This window comes from Heterodontus francisci, chromosome 45 (assembly GCF_036365525.1).
Source record: "Heterodontus francisci isolate sHetFra1 chromosome 45, sHetFra1.hap1, whole genome shotgun sequence".
Classification (NCBI taxonomy): Eukaryota; Metazoa; Chordata; class Chondrichthyes; order Heterodontiformes; family Heterodontidae; genus Heterodontus; species Heterodontus francisci.
Window position 1 is genome coordinate 17,340,044 of NC_090415.1, and position 25,066 is coordinate 17,365,109.

Genomic DNA, 25,066 nt, shown 5'->3' on the forward strand with positions numbered 1-25,066 from the left:
TTCAGTTCCTGGTATGTGAATGTTGATATTACTCTGTACCTGTCAGTTCCTGGGATGTGAATGTTGATTTTGCTCTGTACCTGTCAATTCCTGGTATGTGAATGTTGATTTTACTCTGTACCTTTCAGTTCCTGGTATGTGAATGTTGATTTTACTCTATACCTTTCAGTTCCTGGTATGTGAATGTTGATTTTACTCTGTACCTGTCAGTTCCTGGTATGTGAATGTTGATTTTACTCTGTAACTGTCAGTTCCTGGTATGTGAATGTTGATTTAATTCTGTACCTGTCAGTTCCTGGTCTGTGAATGTTGATTTTACTCTGTACCTGTCAGTTCCTGGTCTGTGAATGTTGATTTTACTCTGTACCTGTCAGTTCCTGGTCAGTGAATGTTGATTTTACTCGATATCTTTCAGTTCCTGGAGTGTGAACGTTGATTTTACTCTGTACCTGTCAGTTCCTGGTATGTGAATGGTGATTTTACTCTGTACCTGTCAGTTCCTGGTCTGTGAATGTTGATTTTACTCTGTACCTGTCAGTTCCTGGTCAGTGAATGTTGATTTTACTCTGTACCTGTCAGTTCCTGGTAGGTGAATGTTGATTTTACTCTATACCTGTCAGTTCCTGGTATGTGAATGTTGATTTTACTCTGTACCTGTCAGTTCCTGTTATGTAAATGTTGATTTTACTCTGGACCTGTCAGTTCCTGGCATGTGAATGTTGATTTTACTCTATACCTGTCAGTTCCTGGTATGTGAATGTTGATTTTACTCTGTACCTGTCAGTTCCTGGTATGTGAATGTTGATTTTACTCTGTACCTGTCAGTTCCTGGTATTTGAATGTTGATTTTACTCTGTACCTATCAGTTTCTGGTATGTGAATGTTGATTTTATTCTGTATCTGTCAGTTCCTGGTATGTGAATGTTGATTTTACTCTGTACCTGTCAGTTCCTGGTATGTGAATGTTGATTTTACTCTGTACCTGTCAGTTCCTTGTATGTGAATGTTGATTTTACTCTGTACCTGTCAGTTCCTGGTATGTGAATGTTGATTTTACTCTGTACCTGTCAGTTTCTGGTATGTGAATGTTGATTTTACTCTGTACCTTTCAGTTCCTGGTATGTGAATGTTGTTTTACTCTGTACCTTTCAGTTCCTGGCATGTGAATGTTGATATTACTCTGTACCTGTCAGTTCCTTGCTTGTGAACGTTGATTTTACTCTGTACCTCTCAGTTCCTGGTATGTGAATGTTGATTTTACTCTGTACCTCTCAGTTCCTGGGATGTGAATGTTGATTTTGATCTGTACCTGTCAATTCCTGGTATGTGAATGTTGATTTTACTCTGTACCTGTCAGTTCCTGGTATGTGAAGGTTGATTTTACTCTGTACCTGTCAGTTCCTGGTATGTGAATGTTGATTTAACTCTATACCTTTCAGTTCCTGGGAAGTGAATGTTGATTTTACTCTGTACCTGTCAGTTCCTGGTATGTGAATGTTGATTTTACTCTGTACCTGTCAGTACCTGGTATGTGAATGTTGATTTTACTCTGTACCTGTCAGTTTCTGGTATGTGAATGTTGAATTTATTCTGTATCTGTCAGTTCCTGGTATATGAATGTTGATTTTACTCTGTACCTGTCAGTTCCTGGTATGTGAATGTTGATTTTACTCTATACCGTTCAGTTCCTGGATTGTGAACGTTGATTTTACTCTGTATCTGTCAGTTCCTGGTATGTGAATGTTGATTTTACTCTATACCGTTCAGTTCCTGGAGTGTGAACGTTGATTTTACTCTGTATCTGTCAGTTCCTGGTATGTGAATGTTGATTTTACTCTATACCGTTCAGTTCCTGGAGTGTGAATGTTGATTTTACTCTGTATCTGTCAGTTCCTGGTATGTGAATGTTGATTTTACTCTATACCGTTCAGTTCCTGGAGTGTGAACGTTGATTTTACTCTGTATCTGTCAGTTCCTGGTATGTGAATGTTGATTTTACTCTATACCGTTCAGTTCCTGGAGTGTGAATGTTGATTTTACTCTGTACCTGTCAGTTCCTGGTATGTGAATGTTGATTTTACTCTGTACCTGTCAGTACCTGGTATGTGAATGTTGATTTTACTCTGTACCTGTCAGTTTCTGGTATGTGAATGTTGATTTTATTCTGTATCTGTCAGTTCCTGGTATATGAATGTTGATTTTACTCTGTATCTGTCAGTTCCTGGTATGTGAATGTTGATTTTACTCTATACCGTTCAGTTCCTGGAGTGTGAACGTTGATTTTACTCTGTATCTGTCAGTTCCTGGTATGTGAATGTTGATTTTACTCTATACCGTTCAGTTCCTGGAGTGTGAATGTTGATTTTACTCTGGACCTGTCAGTTCCTGGCATGTGAATGTTGATTTTACTCTATACCGTTCAGTTCCTGGAGTGTGAACGTTGATTTTACTCTGTATCTGTCAGTTCCTGGTATGTGAATGTTGATTTTACTCTATACCGTTCAGTTCCTGGAGTGTGAATGTTGATTTTACTCTGGACCTGTCAGTTCCTGGCATGTGAATGTTGATTTTACTCTATACCTGGCAGTTCCTGGTATGTGAATGTTGATTTTACTCTGTACCTCTCAGTTCCTGGTATGTGAATGTTGATTTTACTCTGTACCTGTCAGTTCCTGGTATTTGAATGTTGATTTTACTCTGTACCTGTCAGTTTCTGGTATGTGAATGTTGATTTTATTCTGTATCTGTCAGTTCCTGGTGTGTGAATGTTGATTTTACTCTGTACCTGTCAGTTCCTGGTATGTGAATGTTGATTTTACTCTGTACCTGTCAGTTCCTTGTATGTGAATGTTGATTTTACTCTGTACCTGTCAGTTCCTGGTATGTGAATGTTGATTTTACTCTGTACCGGTCAGTTTCTGGTATGTGAATGTTGATTTTACTCTGTACCTTTCAGTTCCTGGTATGTGAATGTTGATTTTACTCTGTACCTTTCAGTTCCTGGTATGTGAATGTTGATATTACTCTGTACCTGTCAGTTCCTGGCATGTGAATGTTGATTTTACTCTGTACCTCTCAGTTCCTGGTATGTGAATTTTGATTTTACTCTGTACCTGTCAGTTCCTGGGATGTGAATGTTGATTTTGCTCTGTACCTGTCAATTCCTGGTATGTGAATGTTGATTTTACTCTGTACCTGTCAGTTCCTGGTATGTGAAGGTTGATTTTACTCTGTACCTGTCAGTTCCTGGTATGTGAATGTTGATTTTACTCTGGACCTGTCAGTACCTGGTATGTGAATGTTGATTTTACTCTGTATCTGTCACTTTGTGCAATGAGAGGGGTCAACAGAAGATCGTTACCTCTTGGAAGGAGAAGGTAGAACACAGTCAAGAACCACAGCAAGGGATGAAGAAGGAGAGAAGTCCGTGTGGCAGCAAGCACAGAAACAAGAAGGGGTGTTGTGTGTTACTGCATATCTATTACCAGTGTTAAATATAAACTTTGTACATCTTAGTTAAGTCTAATAAACTCTCTGACTTGCTCACATAACTTGAGTTTGTACCTTGTAGGTCTATCTTGGTCAGGAATCTAAAGGTGAGACGGGTTGGCTATTTTCTGCCTCACCTCTGTTCAGGAAACATCTACCTGAAACTTACAGCTCTTTACTATATGCATACATTACTGTGTATATTGTCCTCCTCAAACTTCGAAATTGTGAGCCCGATAAAAACATTCTTCTTTGTACAGTTTTCTGCGTCACTCCACTGCATAGTTCTGCTCAGAAAGCAAAAAGGATCAGTACACTACTAAACTCTAAAATAAAAGCAAAATACTGCGGATGCTGGAAATCTGAAATAAAAACAAGAAATGTTGGAAATACTCAGCAGGTCTGGCAGCATCTGTGTAGAGAGAAGCAGAGTTAACGTTTCAGGTCAGTGATCTTTGATCAGAATATTTGCAGCACTTTCTGATTTTATTTCAGATTTCCAGCATTCACAGTATTGTGTTTCTGTTAACATAATCGGATTGCTCAGGGACAAGTTGAAACCATTGTACAGCATTCTATTAATCAAAATGCTGCAGCAGCACAGCGCAGTAAGCGATGGTGGTATAGTGGTGAGCATAGCTGCTTTCCAAGCAGTTGATGTGGGTTCGATTCCTGGCCATCGCAAACTTAAATTGCAGGTTTACTTTATGTTGCAGTATTTTACAAACGAAAAAAATGTCAAAGCTTTGACAGAATTGAAATTGAGAAAATAATCTTATCATCCAATCAGATTCATTCTCCCGCTTGATTGGCGTCACCCTGGAGCAAGTTTGTTTCCTTCAAGTGTTTCTCCATTTTCCTATTGAAATCATTGATTGACTCTGCTTCCACCACACTTGTGGACAGACATTGCAGTTGCAATGTCGCAGGTAAAGCAAAAAGTGCTTCCTCAAATTTCCCTGCATCTCTTTCCCAAAACCATCAATCTGTGTCTCCTAGTCCTTGTACCATCAACTAATGGGAACGGGTTATCCTTGTCTAACTTACCTACGCCTGCATCAGATATCCCCTCAATCCACATTGCTGTAAGGAGAACAACCACTTACTTAGATAACACAATCCAGAGCCATCTATCCAAGCTTTTCAATAGCATAAGAATAGTTGTGTTGTCAGTAGTATAGATAGGAGCATAACTTCAAGAGACTTTGATAGATTAACTGATTGCCTCTGCCCAACGCACCAGATTTTCTGTTTCACCTGAACACTGCTCACCGCTGTGTAAAGTTTAGAGTATTTTCATGGCTTACATTTATGCAAGAACTGCAATGTTAATGTTGGATTGTGAAGCATGACGGTCATCTTCACTGAACTATGTTAAAATGTCATGTTGAGAGATGTGTCAGTGTGGAAGATGCACGTAGCCAGAGGGAAAAAAAAGGCAAGTCATGTAGCTGGAGGAGAATCCACAATGTGGGCGCGATGGACCGTGACATATTTTATGTTTGTGACAAATAAGGACAGCTAAAATAATAGGATTAATGATATGCTTTGTACATCAATATATTGAAGTCTGTTTGATCTGTTGCTTGCTTTATTATGAAATGTGATTTCAAGGCTATACTTTGTTTGAACCTTTTTGTGAGAACAATGGGAGAGTCACCAGCACTCCTTGCATGGAGAGAGATGAGAAAAAGGCAGAATTAAAGAAAAAAATGTCTGGGATCAGCAAGAATGTAACCTTTAGGATCCTTGCTAAAATAGAAAGAATCGGGAAGCATCTGTACTGTGTGTAGATTCAACCATTAACTAACTAGTGTCAAACAATGATGTCAACCTGGACCAATTAGGACACTTGGAACAATTCAAAACTAATATGGTAACATCCTTGCACCACAAGAAGGATAAAAGAAAGGGTGTTACAGGACATCGTCAGCACACTTAGAGAGGAGTCAACAGAAGATCGTTGGTACTTAGAAGGAGAAGATAGAATACAGTCGAAAAAACACAGCAAGGGATGAAGAAGGAGAGAAGTCCGTGCGGCAGCAAGCACAGAAACAAGAACGGGTGTTGTGTGTTACTGAATATCTATTACCATTGTTAAGTATTAACTTTGTACAACTTGGTTAAGCCTAATAAACTCTCTGACTTGGTCACATAACTTGAGTTTGTACCTTGTCGGTCTGTCTTGGTCAGGAATCTAAAGGTGAGACGGGTTGGGTATTCTCTGTCTCACCTCTGTTCAGGTAACATCTACCTGAAACTTACAGCTCTTTACTATATGCATACATTGCTGTGTATTTTGTCCTCCTTAAACTTCGAAATTGTGGGCCCGTTAAAAACATTGTTCTTCGTACAGTTTTCTGCGTCACTCCACTGCATAGTTCTGCCCAGTAAGCAAAAAGGATCAGTTCGCTACTAAACTCTAAAATAAAAGCAAAATACTGCAGATGCTGGAAATCTGAAATAAAAACAAGAAATGCTGGAAATACTCAGCAGGTCTGGCAGCATCTGTGGAGAGAGAAGCAGATTTAACTTTTCAGGTGAGTGACCATTGATCAGAATATTTGCAGCACTTTCTGATTTTATTTCAGATTTCCAGCATTCACAGTATTGTGTTTCTGTCAACATAATCGTATTGCTCAGGTGCAAGTTGAAACCATTGTACAGCATTCTATTAATCAAAACGCTGGACCAACGCAGTACAGTAAGCGATGGTGGTGTAGTGGAGAGCATAGCTGCCTTCCAAGCAGTTGACCTGGGTTGGATTCCCGGCCATCGCAACCTTAAATTGCAGGTTTACTTTATGTTGCAGTATTTTACAAACGAAAAAAATGTCAAAGCTTTGACAGAATTGAAATTGATAAAAAATTCTTATCATCCAATTAGAATCTTTCTCCCGCTTGATTGGCGTCACCCTGGAGCAAGTTTGTTTCCTTCAAGTGTTCGGCCAATTTCCTATTGAAATCATTGATTGTCTTTGCTTCCACCACACTTGTGGACAGACATTGCAGTTGCAATGTAGCAGGTAAAGCAAAAAGTGCTTCCTCAAATTTCCCTGCATCTCTTTCCCAAAACCATCAATCTGTGTCTCCTAGTCCTTGTACCATCAACTAATGGGAGCGGGTTATCCTTGTCTCACTTACCTACACCTGCATCAGATCTCCCCTCAATCCACATTGCTGTAAGGAGAACAACCACTTACTTCGATAACACTATCCAGAGCCATCTATCCAAGCTTTTCAATAACAAAAGAATAGTTGTGTTGCAAGTAGTATAGATAGGAGCATAACTTCAAGAGACTTTGATAGATTAACTGATTGTCTCTGCCCAACGCACCAGATTTTCTGTATCACCTGAACACTGCTCACCGCTGTGTAAAGTTTAGAGTATTTTCATGGCTTACATTTATGCAAGAACTGCAATGTTAAGGTTGGATTGTGAAGCATGACGGTCATCTTCACTGAACTATGTTAAAATGTCATGTTGAGAGATGTGTCAGTGTGGAACATGCACGTAGCCATAGGAAAAAAAAAGGCAAGTCATGTAGCTGGAGGAGAATCCACAATGTGGGCGCGATGGACCGTGACATATTTTACGTTTGTGACAAATAAGGACAGCTAAAATAATAGGATTAATGATATGCTTTGTACATCAATATATTGAAGTCTGTTTGATCTGTTGCTTGCTTTATTATGAAATGTGTTTTCAAGGCTATACTTTGTTTAAACCTTTTTGTGAGAACAATGGGAGAGTCACCAGCACTCCTTGCATGGAGAGAGATGAGATAAAGGCAGAATTAAAGAAAAAAATGTCTGGGATCAGCAAGAATGTAACCTTTAGGATCCTTGCTAAAATAGAAAGAGTCGGGAAACATCTGTACTGTGTGTAGATTCAACCATTAACTAACCAGTGTCAAACAATGATGTCAACCTGGACCAATTAGGACACTTGGAACAATTCAAAACTAATATGGTAACATCCTTGCACCACAAGAAGGATAAAAGAAAGGGTGTTACAGGACATCGACAGCACACTTAGAGAGGGGTCAACAGAAGATCGTTGGTACCTAAAAGGAGAAGATAGAATACAGTCGAAAAACCACAGCAAGGGATGAAGAAGGAGAGAAGTCCGTGCCGCAGCAAGCACAGAAACAAGAACCGGTGTTGTTTGTTACTGAATATCTATTACCATTGTTAAGTATTAACTTTGTACATCTTGGTTAAGCCTAATAAACTCTCTGACTTGGTCACATAACTTGAGTTTGTACCTTGTCGGTCTATCTTGGTCAGGAATCTAAAGATGAGACGGGTTGGGTATTCTCTGTCTCACCTCTGTTCAGGTGACATCTACCTGAAACTTACAGCTCTTTACTATATGCATACATTGCTGTGTATTTTGTCCACCTTAAACTTCGAAATTGTGGGCCCGTTAAAAACATTGTTCTTCGTACAGTTTTCTGCGTCACTGCACTGCATAGTTCTGCCCAGTAAGCAAAAAGGATCAGTTCACAACTAAACTCTAAAATAAAAGCAAAATACTGCAGATGCTGGAAATCTGAAATAAAAACAAGAAATGCTGGAAATACTCAGCAGGTCTGGCAGCATCTGTGGAGAGAGAAGCAGATTTAACTTTTCAGGTGAGTGACCATTGATCAGAATATTTGCAGCACTTTCTGATTTTATTTCAGATTTCCAGCATTAACAGTATTGTGTTTCTGTCAACATAATCGTATTGCTCAGGTGCAAGTTGAAACCATTGTACAGCATTCTATTAATCAAAACGCTGGACCAGCATAGTACAGTAAGCGATGGTGGTATAGTGGTGAGCATAGCTGCTTTCCAAGCAGTTGATCAGGGTTCGATTCCAAGCCATCGCAACCTTAAATTGCAGGTTTGCTTTATGTTGCAGTATTTTGCAAACGAAAAAAATGTCAAAGCTTTGACAGAATTGAAATTGATAAAATATTCTTATCATCCAATCAGATTCATTCTCTTGCTTGATTGGCGTCATCCTGGAGCAGGTTTGTTTCCTTCAAGTGTTTCTCCAATTTCCTATTGAAATCATTGACTGTCTCTGCTTACACCACACATATGGACAGACATTGAAGTTGCAATGTACCAGGTAAAGCAATAAGTGCTTCCTCAAATTTCCATGCATCTCTTTCCCAAAACCATCAATCTGTGTCTCCTAGTCCTTGTACCATCAACTAATGGGAACGGGTTATCCTTGTCTAACTTACCTACACCTGCATCAGAGCTCCCCTCAATCCACATTGCTGTAAGGAGAACAACCACTTACTTAGATAACACAATCCAGAGCCATCTATCCAAGCTTTTCAATATCAAAGGAATAGTTGTGTTGTAAGTAGTATAGATAGGAGCATAACTTCAAGGGACTTTGATAGATTAACTGATTGTCTCTGCCCAACGCACCAGATTTTCTGTATCACCTGAACACTGCTCACAGCTGTATAAAGTTTAGAGTATTTTCATGGCTTACATTTATGCAAGAACTGCAATGTTAAGGTTGGATTGTGAAGCATGACGGTCATCTTCTCTGAACTATGTTAAAATGTCATGTTGAGAGATGTGTCAGTGTGGAAGATGCACGTAGCCATAGGAAAAAAAAAGGCAAGTCATGTAGCTGGAGGAGAATCCACAAAGTGGGCGCGATGGACCGTGACATATTTTACGTTTGTGACAAATAAGGACAGCTAAAATAATAGGATTAATGATATGCTTTGTACATCAATATATTGAAGTCTGTTTGATCTGTTGCTTGCTTTATTATGAAATGTGTTTTTAAGGCTATACTTTGTTTAAACCTTTTTGTGAGAACAATGGGAGAGTCACCAGCACTCCTTGCATGGAGAGAGATGAGATAAAGGCAGAATTAAAGAAAAAAATGTCTGGGATCAGCAAGAATGTAACCTTTCGGATCCTTGCTAAAATAGAAAGAATCGGGAAACATCTGTACTGTGTGTAGATTCAACCATTAACTAACTAGTTTCAAACAATGATGTCAACCTGGACCAATTAGGACACTTGGAACAATTCAAAACTAATATGGTAACATCCTTGCACCACAAGAAGGATAAAAGAAAGGGTGTTACAGGACATCGTCAGCACACTTAGAGAGGGGTCAACAGAAGAACGTTGGTACTTAAAAGGAGAAGATAGAATACAGTCGAAAAAACACAGCAAGGGATGAAGAAGGAGAGAAGTCCGTGCCGCAGCAAGCACAGAAACAAGAACGGGTTTTGTGTGTTACTGAATATCTATTACCATTGTTAAGTATTAACTTTGTACATCTTGGTTAAGCCTAATAAACTCTCTGACTTGGTCACATAACTTGAGTTTGTACCTTGTCGGTCTGTCTTGGTCAGGAATCTAAAGGTGAGACGGGTTGGGTATTCTCTGTCTCACCTCTGTTCAGGTAACATCTACCTGAAACTTACAGCTCTTCACTATATGCATACATTGCTGTGTATTTTGTCCTCCTTAAACTTCGAAATTGTGGGCCCGTTAAAAACATTTTTCTTCGTACAGTTTTCTGCGTCACTCCACTGCATAGTTCTGCCCAGTAAGCAAAAAGGATCAGTTCGCTACTCAACTCTAAAATAAAAGCAAAATACTGCAGATGCTGGAAATCTGAAATAAAAACAAGAAATGCTGGAAATACTCAGCAGGTCTGGCAGCATCTGTGGAGAGAGAAGCAGATCAGAATATTTGCAGCACTTTCTGATTTTTTTTCAGATTTCCAGCATTCACAGTATTGTGTTTCTGTGAACAAAATCGTGTTGCTCAGGTACAAGTTGAAACCATTGTACAGCATTCTATTAATCAAAACGCTGGACCAACATAGTACAGTAAGCGATGGTGGTATAGTGGTGAGCATAGCTGCCTTCCAAGCTGTTAACCTGGGTTCGATTCCCAGCCATCGCAACCTTAAATTGTAGGTTTGGTTTATGTTGCAGTATTTTGCAAACGAAAAAAATGTCAAAGCTTTGACAGATTTGAAATTGATAAAATATTCTTATCATCCAATCAGATTCATTCTCTTGCTTGATTGGCGTCATCCTGGAGCAAGTTTGTTTCCTTCAAGTGTTTCTCCAATTTCCTATTGAAATCATTGATTGTCTCTGCTTCCACCACACTTGTGGACAGACATTGCAGTTGCAATGTGGCAGGTAAAGCAAAAAGTGCTTCCTCAAATTTCCCTGCATCTCTTTCCCAAAACCATCAATCTGTGTCTCCTAGTCCTTGTACCATCAACTAATGGGAACGGGTTATCCTTGTCTAACTTACCTACACCTGCATCAGATATCCCCTCAATCCACATTGCTGTAAGGAGAACAACCACTTACTTAGATAACACAATCCAGAGCCATCTATCCAAGCTTTTCAATATCAAAAGAATAGTTGTGTTGTAAGTAGTATAGATAGGAGCATAACTTCAAGGGACTTTGATAGATTAACTGATTGTCTCTGCCCAACGCACCAGATTTTCTGTATCACCTGAACACTGCTCACCGCTGTGCAAAGTTTAGAGTATTTTCATGGCTTACATTTATGCAAGAACTGCAATGTTAATGTTGGATTGTGAAGCATGACGGTCATCTTCACTGAACTATGTTAAAATGTCATGTTGAGAGATGTGTCAGTGTGGAAGATGCACGTAGCCATAGGAAAAAAAAAGGCAAGTCATGTAGCTGGAGGAGAATCCACAATGTGGGCGCGATGGACCGTGACATATTTTACGTTTGTGACAAATAAGGACAGCTAAAATAATAGGATTAATGATATGCTTTGTACATCAATATATTGAAGTCTGTTTGATCTGTTGCTTGCTTTATTATGAAATGTGTTTTCAAGGCTATACTTTGTTTAAACCTTTTTGTGAGAACAATGGGAGAGTCACCAGCACTCCTTGCATCTAGAGAGATGAGATAAAGGCAGAATTAAAGAAAAAAATGTCTGGGATCAGCTAGAATGGAACCTTTAGGATCCTTGCTAAAATAGAAAGAGTCGGGAAACATCTGTACTGTGTGTAGATTCAACCATTAACTAACTAGTGTCAAACAATGATGTCAACCTGGACCAATTAGGACACTTGGAACAATTCAAAACTAATATGGTAACATCCTTGCACCACAAGAAGGATAAAAGAAAGGGTGTTACAGGACATCGTCAGCACACTTAGAGAGGGGTCAACAGAAGAACGTTGGTACTTGAAAGGAGAAGATAGAATACAGTCGAAAAAACACAGCAAGGGATGAAGAAGGAGAGAAGTCTGTGCCGCAGCAAGCACAGAAACAAGAACGGGTGTTGTGTGTTACTGAATATCTATTACCATTGTTAAGTATTAACTTTGTACATCTTGGTTAAGCCTAATAAACTCTCTGACTTGGTCACATAACTTGAGTTTGTACCTTGTCGGTCTATCTTGGTCAGGAATCTAAAGGTGAGACGGGTTGGGTATTCTCTGTCTCACCTCTGTTCAGGTAACATCTACCTGAAACTTACAGCTCTTCACTATATGCATAGATTGCTGTGTATTTTGTCCTCCTTAAACTTCGAAATTGTGGGCCCGTTAAAAACATTGTTCTTCGTACAGTTTTCTGCGTCACTCCACTGCATAGTTCTGCCCAGTAAGCAAAAAGGATCAGTTCGCTACTCAACTCTAAAATAAAAGCAAAATACTGCAGATGCTGGAAATCTGAAATAAAAACAAGAAATGCTGGAAATACTCAGCAGGTCTGGCAGCATCTGTGGAGAGAGAAGCAGATCAGAATATTTGCAGCACTTTCTGATTTTTTTTCAGATTTCCAGCATTCACAGTATTGTGTTTCTGTGAACAAAATCGTGTTGCTCAGGTGCAAGTTGAAACCATTGTACAGCATTCTATTAATCAAAACGCTGGAGCAGCATAGTACAGTAAGCGATGGTGGTATAGTGGTGAGCATAGCTGCTTTCCAAGAAATTGACCTGGGTTTGATTCCCAGCCATCGCAACCTTAAATTGCTGGTTTGCAGTATTTTGCAAACGAAAAAAATGTCAAAGCTTTGACAGAATTGAAATTGATAAAATATTCTTATCATCCAATCAGATTCATTCTCTTGCTTGATTGGCGTCATCCTGGAGCAAGTTTGTTTCCTTCAAGTGTTTCTCCAATTTCCTATTGAAATCATTGATTGTCTCTGCTTCCACCACACTTGTGGACAGACATTGCAGTTGCAATGTGGCAGGTAAAGCAAAAAGTGCTTCCTCAAATTTCCCTGCATCTCTTTCCCAAAACCATCAATCTGTGTCTCCTAGTCCTTGTACCATCAACTAATGGGAACGGGTTATCCTTGTCTAACTTACCTACACCTGCATCAGATATCCCCTCAATCCACATTGCTGTCAGGAGAACAACCACTTACTTAGATAACACAATCCAGAGCCATCTATCCAAGCTTTTCAATATCAAAAGAATAGTTGTGTTGTAAGTAGTATAGATAGGAGCATAACTTCAAGGGACTTTGATAGATTAACTGATTGTCTCTGCCCAACGCACCAGATTTTCTGTATCACCTGAACACTGCTCACCGCTGTGTAAAGTTTAGAGTATTTTCATGGCTTACATTTATGCAAGAACTGCAATGTTAATGTTGGATTGTGAAGCATGACGGTCATCTTCACTGAACTATGTTAAAATGTCATGTTGAGAGATGTGTCAGTGTGGAAGATGCACGTAGCCATAGGAAAAAAAAAGGCAAGTCATGTAGCTGGAGGAGAATCCACAATGTGGGCGCGATGGACCGTGGCATATTTTACGTTTGTGACAAATAAGGACAGCTAAAATAATAGGATTAATGATATGCTTTGTACATCAATGTATTGAAGTCTGTTTGATCTGTTGCTTGCTTTATTATGAAATGTGTTTTCAAGGCTATACTTTGTTTAAACCTTTTTGTGAGAACAATGGGAGAGTCACCAGCACTCCTTGCATGGAGAGAGATGAGATAAAGGCAGAATTAAAGAAAAAAATGTCTGGGATCAGCTAGAATGGAACCTTTAGGATCCTTGCTAAAATAGAAAGAGTCGGGAAACATCTGTACTGTGTGTAGATTCAACCATTAACTAACTAGTGTCAAACAATGATGTCAACCTGGACCAATTAGGACACTTGGAACAATTCAAAACTAATATGGTAACATCCTTGCACCACAAGAAGGATAAAAGAAAGGGTGTTACAGGACATCGTCAGCACACTTAGAGAGGGGTCAACAGAAGAACGTTGGTACTTGAAAGGAGAAGATAGAATACAGTCGAAAAAACACAGCAAGGGATGAAGAAGGAGAGAAGTCTGTGCCGCAGCAAGCACAGAAACAAGAACGGGTGTTGTGTGTTACTGAATATCTATTACCATTGTTAAGTATTAACTTTGTACATCTTGGTTAAGCCTAATAAACTCTCTGACTTGGTCACATAACTTGAGTTTGTACCTTGTCGGTCTATCTTGGTCAGGAATCTAAAGGTGAGACGGGTTGGGTATTCTCTGTCTCACCTCTGTTCAGGTAACATCTACCTGAAACTTACAGCTCTTCACTATATGCATAGATTGCTGTGTATTTTGTCCTCCTTAAACTTCGAAATTGTGGGCCCGTTAAAAACATTGTTCTTCGTACAGTTTTCTGCGTCACTCCACTGCATAGTTCTGCCCAGTAAGCAAAAAGGATCAGTTCGCTACTCAACTCTAAAATAAAAGCAAAATACTGCAGATGCTGGAAATCTGAAATAAAAACAAGAAATGCTGGAAATACTCAGCAGGTCTGGCAGCATCTGTGGAGAGAGAAGCAGATCAGAATATTTGCAGCACTTTCTGATTTTTTTTCAGATTTCCAGCATTCACAGTATTGTGTTTCTGTGAACAAAATCGTGTTGCTCAGGTGCAAGTTGAAACCATTGTACAGCATTCTATTAATCAAAACGCTGGAGCAGCATAGTACAGTAAGCGATGGTGGTATAGTGGTGAGCATAGCTGCTTTCCAAGAAATTGACCTGGGTTTGATTCCCAGCCATCGCAACCTTAAATTGCTGGTTTGCAGTATTTTGCAAACGAAAAAAATGTCAAAGCTTTGACAGAATTGAAATTGATAAAATATTCTTATCATCCAATCAGATTCATTCTCTTGCTTGATTGGCGTCATCCTGGAGCAAGTTTGTTTCCTTCAAGTGTTTCTCCAATTTCCTATTGAAATCATTGATTGTCTCTGCTTCCACCACACTTGTGGACAGACATTGCAGTTGCAATGTGGCAGGTAAAGCAAAAAGTGCTTCCTCAAATTTCCCTGCATCTCTTTCCCAAAACCATCAATCTGTGTCTCCTAGTCCTTGTACCATCAACTAATGGGAACGGGTTATCCTTGTCTAACTTACCTACACCTGCATCAGATATCCCCTCAATCCACATTGCTGTCAGGAGAACAACCACTTACTTAGATAACACAATCCAGAGCCATCTATCCAAGCTTTTCAATATCAAAAGAATAGTTGTGTTGTAAGTAGTATAGATAGGAGCATAACTTCAAGGGACTTTGATAGATTAACTGATTGTCTCTGCCCAACGCACCAGATTTTCTGTATCACCTGAACACTGCTCACCGCTGTGTAAAGTTTAGAGTATTTTCATGGCTTACATTTATGCAAGAACTGCAATGTTAATGTTGGATTGTGAAGCATGACGGTCATCTTCACTGAACTATGTTAAAATGTCATGTTGAGAGATGTGTCAGTGTGGAAGATGCACGTAGCCATAGGAAAAAAAAAGGCAAGTCATGTAGCTGGAGGAGAATCCACAATGTGGGCGCGATGGACCGTGGCATATTTTACGTTTGTGACAAATAAGGACAGCTAAAATAATAGGATTAATGATATGCTTTGTACATCAATATATTGAAGTCTGTTTGATCTGTTGCTTGCTTTATTATGAAATGTGTTTTCAAGGCTATACTTTGTTTAAACCTTTTTGTGAGAACAATGGGAGAGTCACCAGCACTCCTTGCATGGAGAGAGATGAGATAAAGGCAGAATTAAAGAAAAAAATGTCTGGGATCAGCAAGAATGTAACCTTTAGGATCCTTGCTAAAATAGAAAGAGTCGGGAAACATCTGTACTGTGTGTAGATTCAACCATTAACTAACTAGTGTCAAACAATGATGTCAACCTGGACCAATTAGGACACTTGGAACAATTCAAAACTAATATGGTAACATCCTTGCACCACAAGAAGGATAAAAGAAAGGGTGTTACAGGACATCGTCATCACACTTAGAGAGGGGTCAACAGAAGATCGTTGGTACTTAAAAGGAGAAGATAGAATACAGTCAAGAAAACACAGCAAGGGATGAAGAAGGAGAGAAGTCCGTGCCGCAGCAAGCACAGAAACAAGAACGGGTGTTGTGTGTTTCTGAATATCTATTACCCTTGCTAAGTGTTAACTTTGTACATCTTGGTTAAGCCTAATAAACTCTCTGACTTGGTCACATAACTTGAGTTTGTACCTTGTCGGTCTATCTTGGTCTGGAATCTAAAGGTGAGACGGGTTGGGTATTCTCTGTCTCACCTCTGTTCAGGTAACATCTACCTGAAACTGACAGCTCTTTACTATATGCATGCATTGCTGTGTATTTTGTCCTCCTTAAACTTCGAAATTGTGGGCCCGTTAAAAACATTGTTCTTCGTACAGTTTTCTGCGTCACTCCACTGCATAGTTCTGCCCAGTAAGCAAAAAGGATCAGTTCGCTACTGAACTCTAAAATAAATGCAAAATACTGCAGATGCTGGAAATCTGAAATAAAAACAAGAAATGCTGGAAATACTCAGCAGGTCTGGCAGCATCTGTGGAGAGAGAAGCAGATTTAACTTTTCAGGTGAGTGACCATTAATCAGAATATTTGCAGCACTTTCTGATTTTATTTCAGATTTCCAGCATTCACACTATTGTGTTTCTGTGAACATAATCGTGTTGCTCAGGTGCAAGTTGAAACCATTGTACAGCATTCTATTAATCAAAACGCTGGACAACCTCAGTGCAGTAAGCGATGCTGGTATAGTGGAGAGCATAGCTGCCTTCCAAGCAGTTGACTTGGGTTCGATTCCCGGCCATCGCAACCTTAAATTGCAGGTTTACTTTATGTTGCAGTATTTTACAAACGAAAAAAATGTCAAAGCTTTGACAGAATTGAAAGTGATAAAATATTCTTATCATCCAATCAGATTCATTCTCCTGCTTGATTGGCGTCACCCTGGAGCAAGTTTGTTTCCTTCAAGTGTTTCTCCAATTTCCTATTGAAATCATTGATTGTCTCTGCTTCCACCACACTTGTGGACAGACATTGCAGTTGCAATGTAGCAGGGAAAGCAAAAAGTGCTTCCTCACATTTCCCGGCATCTCTTTCCCAAAACCATCAATCTGTGTCTCCTAGTCCTTGTACCATCAACTAATGGGAGCAGGTTATCCTTGTCTAACTTACCTACACCTGCATCAGATCTCCCCTCAATCCACATTGCTGGAAGGAGAACAACCACCTACTTAGATAACACAATCCAGAGCCATCTATCCAAGCTTTTCAATAGCATAAGAATAGTTGTGTTGTAAGTAGTATAGATAGGAGCATAACTTCAAGAGACTTTGATAGATTAACTGATTGTCTCTGCCCAACGCACCAGATTTTCTGTATCACCTGAAAACTGCTCACCGCTGTGTAAAGTTTAGAGTATTTTCATGGCTTACATTTATGCAAGAACTGCAATGTTAATGTTGGATTGTGAAGCATGACGGTCATCTTCACTGAACTATGTTAAAATGTCATGTTGAGAGATGTGTCAGTGTGGAAGATGCACGTAGCCATAGGAAAAAAAAAGGCAAGTCATGTAGCTGGAGGAGAATCCACAATGTGGGCGCGATGGACCGTGACATATTTTACGTTTGTGACAAATAAGGACAGCTAAGATAATAGGATTAATGATATGCTTTGTACATCAATATATTGAAGTCTGTTTGATCTGTTGCTTGCTTTATTATGAAATGTGTTTTCAAGGCTATACTTTGTTTAAACCTTTTTGTGAGAACAATGGGAGAGTCACCAGCACTCCTTGCATGGAGAGAGATGAGATAAAGGCAGAATTAAAGAAAAAAATGTCTGGGATCAGCTAGAATGGAACCTTTAGGATCCTTGCTAAAATAGAAAGAGTCGGGAAACACCTGTACTGTGTGTAGATTCAACCATTAACTAACTAGTGTCAAACAATGATGTCAACCTGGACCAATTAGGACACTTGGAACAATTCAAAACTAATATGGTAACATCCTTGCACCACAAGAAGGATAAAAGAAAGGGTGTTACAGGACATCGTCAGCACACTTAGAGAGGGGTCAACAGAAGAACGTTGGTACTTGAAAGGAGAAGATAGAATACAGTCGAAAAAACACAGCAAGGGATGAAGAAGGAGAGAAGTCCATGCCGCAGCAAGCACAGAAACAAGAACGGGTGTTGTGTGTTACTGAATATCTATTACCATTGTTAAGTATTAACTTTGTACATCTTGGTTAAGCCTAATAAACTCTCTGACTTGGTCACATAACTTGAGTTTGTACCTTGTCGGTCTATCTTGGTCAGGAATCTAAAGGTGAGACGGGTTGGGTATTCTCTGTCTCACCTCTGTTCAGGTAACATCTACCTGAAACTTACAGCTCTTCACTATATGCATAGATTGCTGTGTATTTTGTCCTCCTTAAACTTCGAAATTGTGGGCCCTTTAAAAACATTGTTCTTCGTACAGTTTTCTGCGTCACTCCACTGCATAGTTCTGCCCAGTAAGCAAAAAGGATCAGTTCGCTACTCAACTCTAAAATAAAAGCAAAATACTGCAGATGCTGGAAATCTGAAATAAAAACAAGAAATGCTGGAAATACTCAGCAGGTCTGGCAGCATCTGTGGAGAGAGAAGCAGATCAGAATATTTGCAGCACTTTCTGATTTTTTTTCAGATTTCCAGCATTCACAGTATTGTGTTTCTGTGAACAAAATCGTGTTGCTCAGGTGCAAGTTGAAACCATTGTACAGCATTCTATTAATCAAAACGCTGGAGCAGCATAGTACAGTAAGCGATGGTGGTATAGTGGTGAGCATAGCTGCTTTCCAAGAAATTGACCTGGGTTTGATTCCCAGCCATCGCAACCTTAAATTGCTGGTTTGCAGTATTTTGCAAACGAAAAAAATGTCAAAGCTTTGACAGAATTGAAATTGATAAAATATTCTTATCATCCAATCAGATTCATTCTCTTGCTTGATTGGCGTCATCCTGGAGCAAGTTTGTTTCCTTCAAGTGTTTCTCCAATTTCCTATTGAAATCATTGATTGTCTCTGCTTCCACCACACTTGTGGACAGACATTGCAGTTGCAATGTGGCAGGTAAAGCAAAAAGTGCTTCCTCAAATTTCCCTGCATCTCTTTCCCAAAACCATCAATCTGTGTCTCCTAGTCCTTGTACCATCAACTAATGGGAACGGGTTATCCTTGTCTAACTTACCTACACCTGCATCAGATATCCCCTCAATCCACATTGCTGTCAGGAGAACAACCACTTACTTAGATAACACAATCCAGAGCCATCTATCCAAGCTTTTCAATATCAAAAGAATAGTTGTGTTGTAAGTAGTATAGATAGGAGCATAACTTCAAGGGACTTTGATAGATTAACTGATTGTCTCTGCCCAACGCACCAGATTTTCTGTATCACCTGAACACTGCTCACCGCTGTGTAAAGTTTAGAGTATTTTCATGGCTTACATTTATGCAAGAACTGCAATGTTAATGTTGGATTGTGAAGCATGACGGTCATCTTCACTGAACTATGTTAAAATGTCATGTTGAGAGATGTGTCAGTGTGGAAGATGCACGTAGCCATAGGAAAAAAAAAGGCAACTCATGTAGCTGGAGGAGAATCCACAATGTGGGCGCGATGGACCGTGGCATATTTTACGTTTGTGACAAATAAGGACAGCTAAAATAATAGGATTAATGATATGCTTTGTACATCAATATATTGAAGTCTGTTTGATCTGTTGCTTGCTTTATTATGAAATGTGTTTTCAAGGCTATACTTTGTTTAAACCTTTTTGTGAGAACAATGGGAGAGTCACCAGCACTCCTTGCATGGAGAGAGATGAGATAAAGGCAGAATTAAAGAAAAAAATGTCTGGGATCAGCAAGAATGTAACCTTTAGGATCCTTGCTAAAATAGAAAGAATCGGGAAACATCTGTACTGTGTGTAGATTCAACCATTAACTAACTAGTGTCAAACAATGATGTCAACCTGGACCAATTAGGACACTTGGAACAATTCAAAACTAATATGGTAACATCCTTGCACCACAAGAAGGATAAAAGAAAGGGTGTTACAGGACATCGTCATCACACTTAGAGAGGGGTCAACAGAAGATCGTTGGTACTTAAAAGGAGAAGATAGAATACAGTCAAGAAAACACAGCAAGGGATGAAGAAGGAGAGAAGTCCGTGCCGCAGCAAGCACAGAAACAAGAACGGGTGTTGTGTGTTACTGAATATCTATTACCCTTGCTAAGTGTTAACTTTGTACATCTTGGTTAAGCCTAATAAACTCTCTGACTTGGTCACATAACTTGAGTTTGTACCTTGTCGGTCTATCTTGGTCTGGAATCTAAAGGTGAGACGGGTTGGGTATTCTCTGTCTCACCTCTGTTCAGGTAACATCTACCTGAAACTGACAGCTCTTTACTATATGCATGCATTGCTGTGTATTTTGTCCTCCTTAAACTTCGAAATTGTGGGCCCGTTAAAAACATTGTTCTTCGTACAGTTTTCTGCGTCACTCCACTGCATAGTTCTGCCCAGTAAGCAAAAAGGATCAGTTCGCTACTGAACTCTAAAATAAATGCAAAATACTGCAGATGCTGGAAATCTGAAATAAAAACAAGAAATGCTGGAAATACTCAGCAGGTCTGGCAGCATCTGTGGAGAGAGAAGCAGATTTAACTTTTCAGGTGAGTGACCATTAATCAGAATATTTGCAGCACTTTCTGATTTTATTTCAGATTTCCAGCATTCACAGTATTGTGTTTCTGTGAACATAATCGTGTTGCTCAGGTGCAAGTTGAAACCATTGTACAGCATTCTATTAATCAAAACGCTGGACAACCTCAGTGCAGTAAGCGATGCTGGTATAGTGGAGAGCATAGCTGCCTTCCAAGCAGTTGACTTGGGTTCGATTCCCGGCCATCGCAACCTTAAATTGCAGGTTTACTTTATGTTGCAGTATTTTACAAACGAAAAAAATGTCAAAGCTTTGACAGAATTGAAAGTGATAAAATATTCTTATCATCCAATCAGATTCATTCTCCTGCTTGATTGGCGTCACCCTGGAGCAAGTTTGTTTCCTTCAAGTGTTTCTCCAATTTCCTATTGAAATCATTGATTGTCTCTGCTTCCACCACACTTGTGGACAGACATTGCAGTTGCAATGTAGCAGGGAAAGCAAAAAGTGCTTCCTCACATTTCCCGGCATCTCTTTCCCAAAACCATCAATCTGTGTCTCCTAGTCCTTGTACCATCAACTAATGGGAGCGGGTTATCCTTGTCTAACTTACCTACACCTGCATCAGATCTCCCCTCAATCCACATTGCTGGAAGGAGAACAACCACCTACTTAGATAACACAATCCAGAGCCATCTATCCAAGCTTTTCAATAGCATAAGAATAGTTGTGTTGTAAGTAGTATAGATAGGAGCATAACTTCAAGAGACTTTGATAGATTAACTGATTGTCTCTGCCCAACGCACCAGATTTTCTGTATCACCTGAAAACTGCTCACCGCTGTGTAAAGTTTAGAGTATTTTCATGGCTTACATTTATGCAAGAACTGCAATGTTAATGTTGGATTGTGAAGCATGACGGTCATCTTCACTGAACTATGTTAAAATGTCATGTTGAGAGATGTGTCAGTGTGGAAGATGCACGTAGCCATAGGAAAAAAAAAGGCAAGTCATGTAGCTGGAGGAGAATCCACAATGTGGGCGCGATGGACCGTGACATATTTTACGTTTGTGACAAATAAGGACAGCTAAGATAATAGGATTAATGATATGCTTTGTACATCAATATATTGAAGTCTGTTTGATCTGTTGCTTGCTTTATTATGAAATGTGTTTTCAAGGCTATACTTTGTTTAAACCTTTTTGTGAGAACAATGGGAGAGTCACCAGCACTCCTTGCATGGAGAGAGATGAGATAAAGGCAGAATTAAAGAAAAACATGTCTGGGATCAGCAAGAATGTAACCTTTAGGATCCTTGCTAAAATAGAAAGAGTCGGGAAACATCTGTACTGTGTGTAGATTCAACCATTAACTAACTAGTGTCAAACAATGATGTCAACCTGGACCAATTAGGACACTTGGAACAATTCAAAACTAATATGGTAACATCCTTGCACCACAAGAAGGATAAAAGAAAGGGTGTTACAGGACATCGTCAGCACACTTAGACAGGGGTCAACAGAAGATCGTTGGTACTTAAAAGGAGGAGATAGAATATAGTCAAAAAAACACAGCAAGGGATGAAGAAGGAGAGAAGTCCGTGCGGCAGCAAGCACAGAAACAAGAACGGGTGTTGTGTGTTACTGAATATCTATTACCATTGTTAAGTATTAACTTTGTACATCTTGGTTAAGCCTAATAAACTCTCTGACTTGGTCACATAACTTGAGTTTGTACCTTGTCGGTCTATCTTGGTCAGGAACCTAAAGGTGAGACGGGTTGGGTATTCTCTGTCTCACCTCTGTTCAGGTATCATCTACCTGAAACTTACAGCTCTTTACTATATGCATACATTGCTGTGTATTTTGTCCTCCTCAAACTTCGAAATTGTGGGCCCGTTAAAAACATTGTTCTTCGTACAGTTTTCTGCGTCACTCCACTGCATAGTTCTGCCCAGTAAGCAAAAAGGATCAGTTCGCTACTGAACTCTAAAATAAAAGCAAAATACTGCAGATGCTGGAAATCTGAAATAAAAACAAGAAATGCTGGAAATACTCAGCAGGTCTGGCAGCATCTGTGGAGAGAGAAGCAGATTTAACTTTTCAGGTGAGTGACCATTGATCAGAATATTTGCAGCACTTTCTGATTTTATTTCAGATTTCCAGCATTCACAGTATTGTGTTTCTGTTAACATAATCGGATTGCTCAGGTACAAGTTGAAACCATTGTACAGCATTCTATTAATCAAAACGCTGGACCAACACAGAACAGTAAGAGATGGTGGTATAGTGGTGAGCATAGCTGCCTTCCAAGCAATTGACCTGAGTTCGATTCCTGGCCATCGCAACCTTAAATTGCAGGTTTACTTTATGTTGCAGTGTTTTGCAAACGAAAAAAATGTCAAAGCTTTGACAGAATTGAAATTGATAAAATATTCTTATCATCCAATCAGATTCATTCTCCTGCTTGATTGGCGTCACCGTGGAGCAAGTTTGTTTCCTTCAAGTGTTTCTCCAATTTCCTATTGAAATCATTGATTGTCTCTGCTTCCACCACACTTGTGGACAGACATTGCAGTTGCAATGTAGCAGGGAAAGCAAAAAGTGCTTCCTCACATTTCCCGGCATCTCTTTCCCAAAACCATCAATCTGTGTCTCCTAGTCATTGTACCATCAACTAATGGGAACGAGTTATCCTTGTCTAACTTACCTACACCTGCATCAGATCTCCCCTCAATCCACATTGCTGGAAGGAGAACAACCACCTACTTAGATAACACAATCCAGAGCCATCTATCCAAGCTTTTCAATAGCATAAGAATAGTTGTGTTGTAAGTAGTATAGATAGGAGCATAACTTCAAGAGACCTTGATAGATTAACTGATTGTCTCCGCTCAACGCACCAGATTTTCTGTATCACCTGAACACTGCTCACCGCTGTGTAAAGTTTAGAGTATTTTCATGGCTTACATTTATGCAAGAACTGCAATGTTAAGGTTGGATTGTGAAGCATGACGGTCATCTTCACTGAACTATGTTAAAATGTCATGTTGAGAGATGTGTCAGTGTGGAAGATGCACGTAGCCATAGGAAAAAAAAAGGCAAGTCATGTAGCTGGAGGAGAATCCACAATGTGGGCGCGATGGACCGTGACATATTTTACGTTTGTGACAAATAAGGACAGCTAAGATAATAGGATTAATGATATGCTTTGTACATCAATATATTGAAGTCTGTTTGATCTGTTGCTTGCTTTATTATGAAATGTGTTTTCAAGGCTATACTTTGTTTAAACCTTTTTGTGAGAACAATGGGAGAGTCACCAGCACTCCTTGCATGGAGAGAGATGAGATAAAGGCAGAATTAAAGAAAAACATGTCTGGGATCAGCAAGAATGTAACCTTTAGGATCCTTGCTAAAATAGAAAGAGTCGGGAAACATCTGTACTGTGTGTAGATTCAACCATTAACTAACTAGTGTCAAACAATGATGTCAACCTGGACCAATTAGGACACTTGGAACAATTCAAAACTAATATGGTAACATCCTTGCACCACAAGAAGGATAAAAGAAAGGGTGTTACAGGACATCGTCAGCACACTTAGACAGGGGTCAACAGAAGATCGTTGGTACTTAAAAGGAGGAGATAGAATATAGTCAGAAAAACACAGCAAGGGATGAAGAAGGAGAGAAGTCCGTGCGGCAGCAAGCACAGAAACAAGAACGGGTGTTGTGTGTTACTGAATATCTATTACCATTGTTAAGTATTAACTTTGTACATCTTGGTTAAGCCTAATAAACTCTCTGACTTGGTCACATAACTTGAGTTTGTACCTTGTCGGTCTATCTTGGTCAGGAATCTAAAGGTGAGACGGGTTGGGTATTCTCTGTCTCACCTCTGTTCAGGTATCATCTACCTGAAACTTACAGCTCTTTACTATATGCATACATTGCTGTGTATTTTGTCCTCCTCAAACTTCGAAATTGTGGGCCCGTTAAAAACATTGTTCTTCGTACAGTTTTCTGCGTCACTCCACTGCATAGTTCTGCCCAGTAAGCAAAAAGGATCAGTTCGCTACTGAACTCTAAAATAAAAGCAAAATACTGCAGATGCTGGAAATCTGAAATAAAAACAAGAAATGCTGGAAATACTCAGCAGGTCTGGCAGCATCTGTGGAGAGAGAAGCAGATTTAACTTTTCAGGTGAGTGACCATTGATCAGAATATTTGCAGCACTTTCTGATTTTATTTCAGATTTCCAGCATTCACAGTATTGTGTTTCTGTTAACATAATCGGATTGCTCAGGTACAAGTTGAAACCATTGTACAGCATTCTATTAATCAAAACGCTGGACCAACACAGAACAGTAAGAGATGGTGGTATAGTGGTGAGCATAGCTGCCTTCCAAGCAGTTGACCTGGGTTCGATTCCTGGCCATCGCAACCTTAAATTGCAGGTTTACTTTATGTTGCAGTGTTTTGCAAACGAAAAAAATGTCAAAGCTTTGACAGAATTGA

At 39.5% G+C, this 25,066-nt stretch overlaps 2 non-coding genes across 2 annotated transcripts; both read left to right on the plus strand.

Annotated features, from left to right (window-relative positions):
- Positions 1-6,197: 6,197 nt before the first annotated feature.
- trnag-ucc (transfer RNA glycine (anticodon UCC)) lies at positions 6,198-6,269 on the plus strand. The gene has a single exon. It is a non-coding gene; the product is annotated as a tRNA-Gly (tRNA).
- Positions 6,270-10,361: 4,092 nt separating this feature from the next.
- Positions 10,362-10,433, plus strand: trnag-ucc (transfer RNA glycine (anticodon UCC)). The gene has a single exon. It is a non-coding gene; the product is annotated as a tRNA-Gly (tRNA).
- Positions 10,434-25,066: the final 14,633 nt, after the last annotated feature.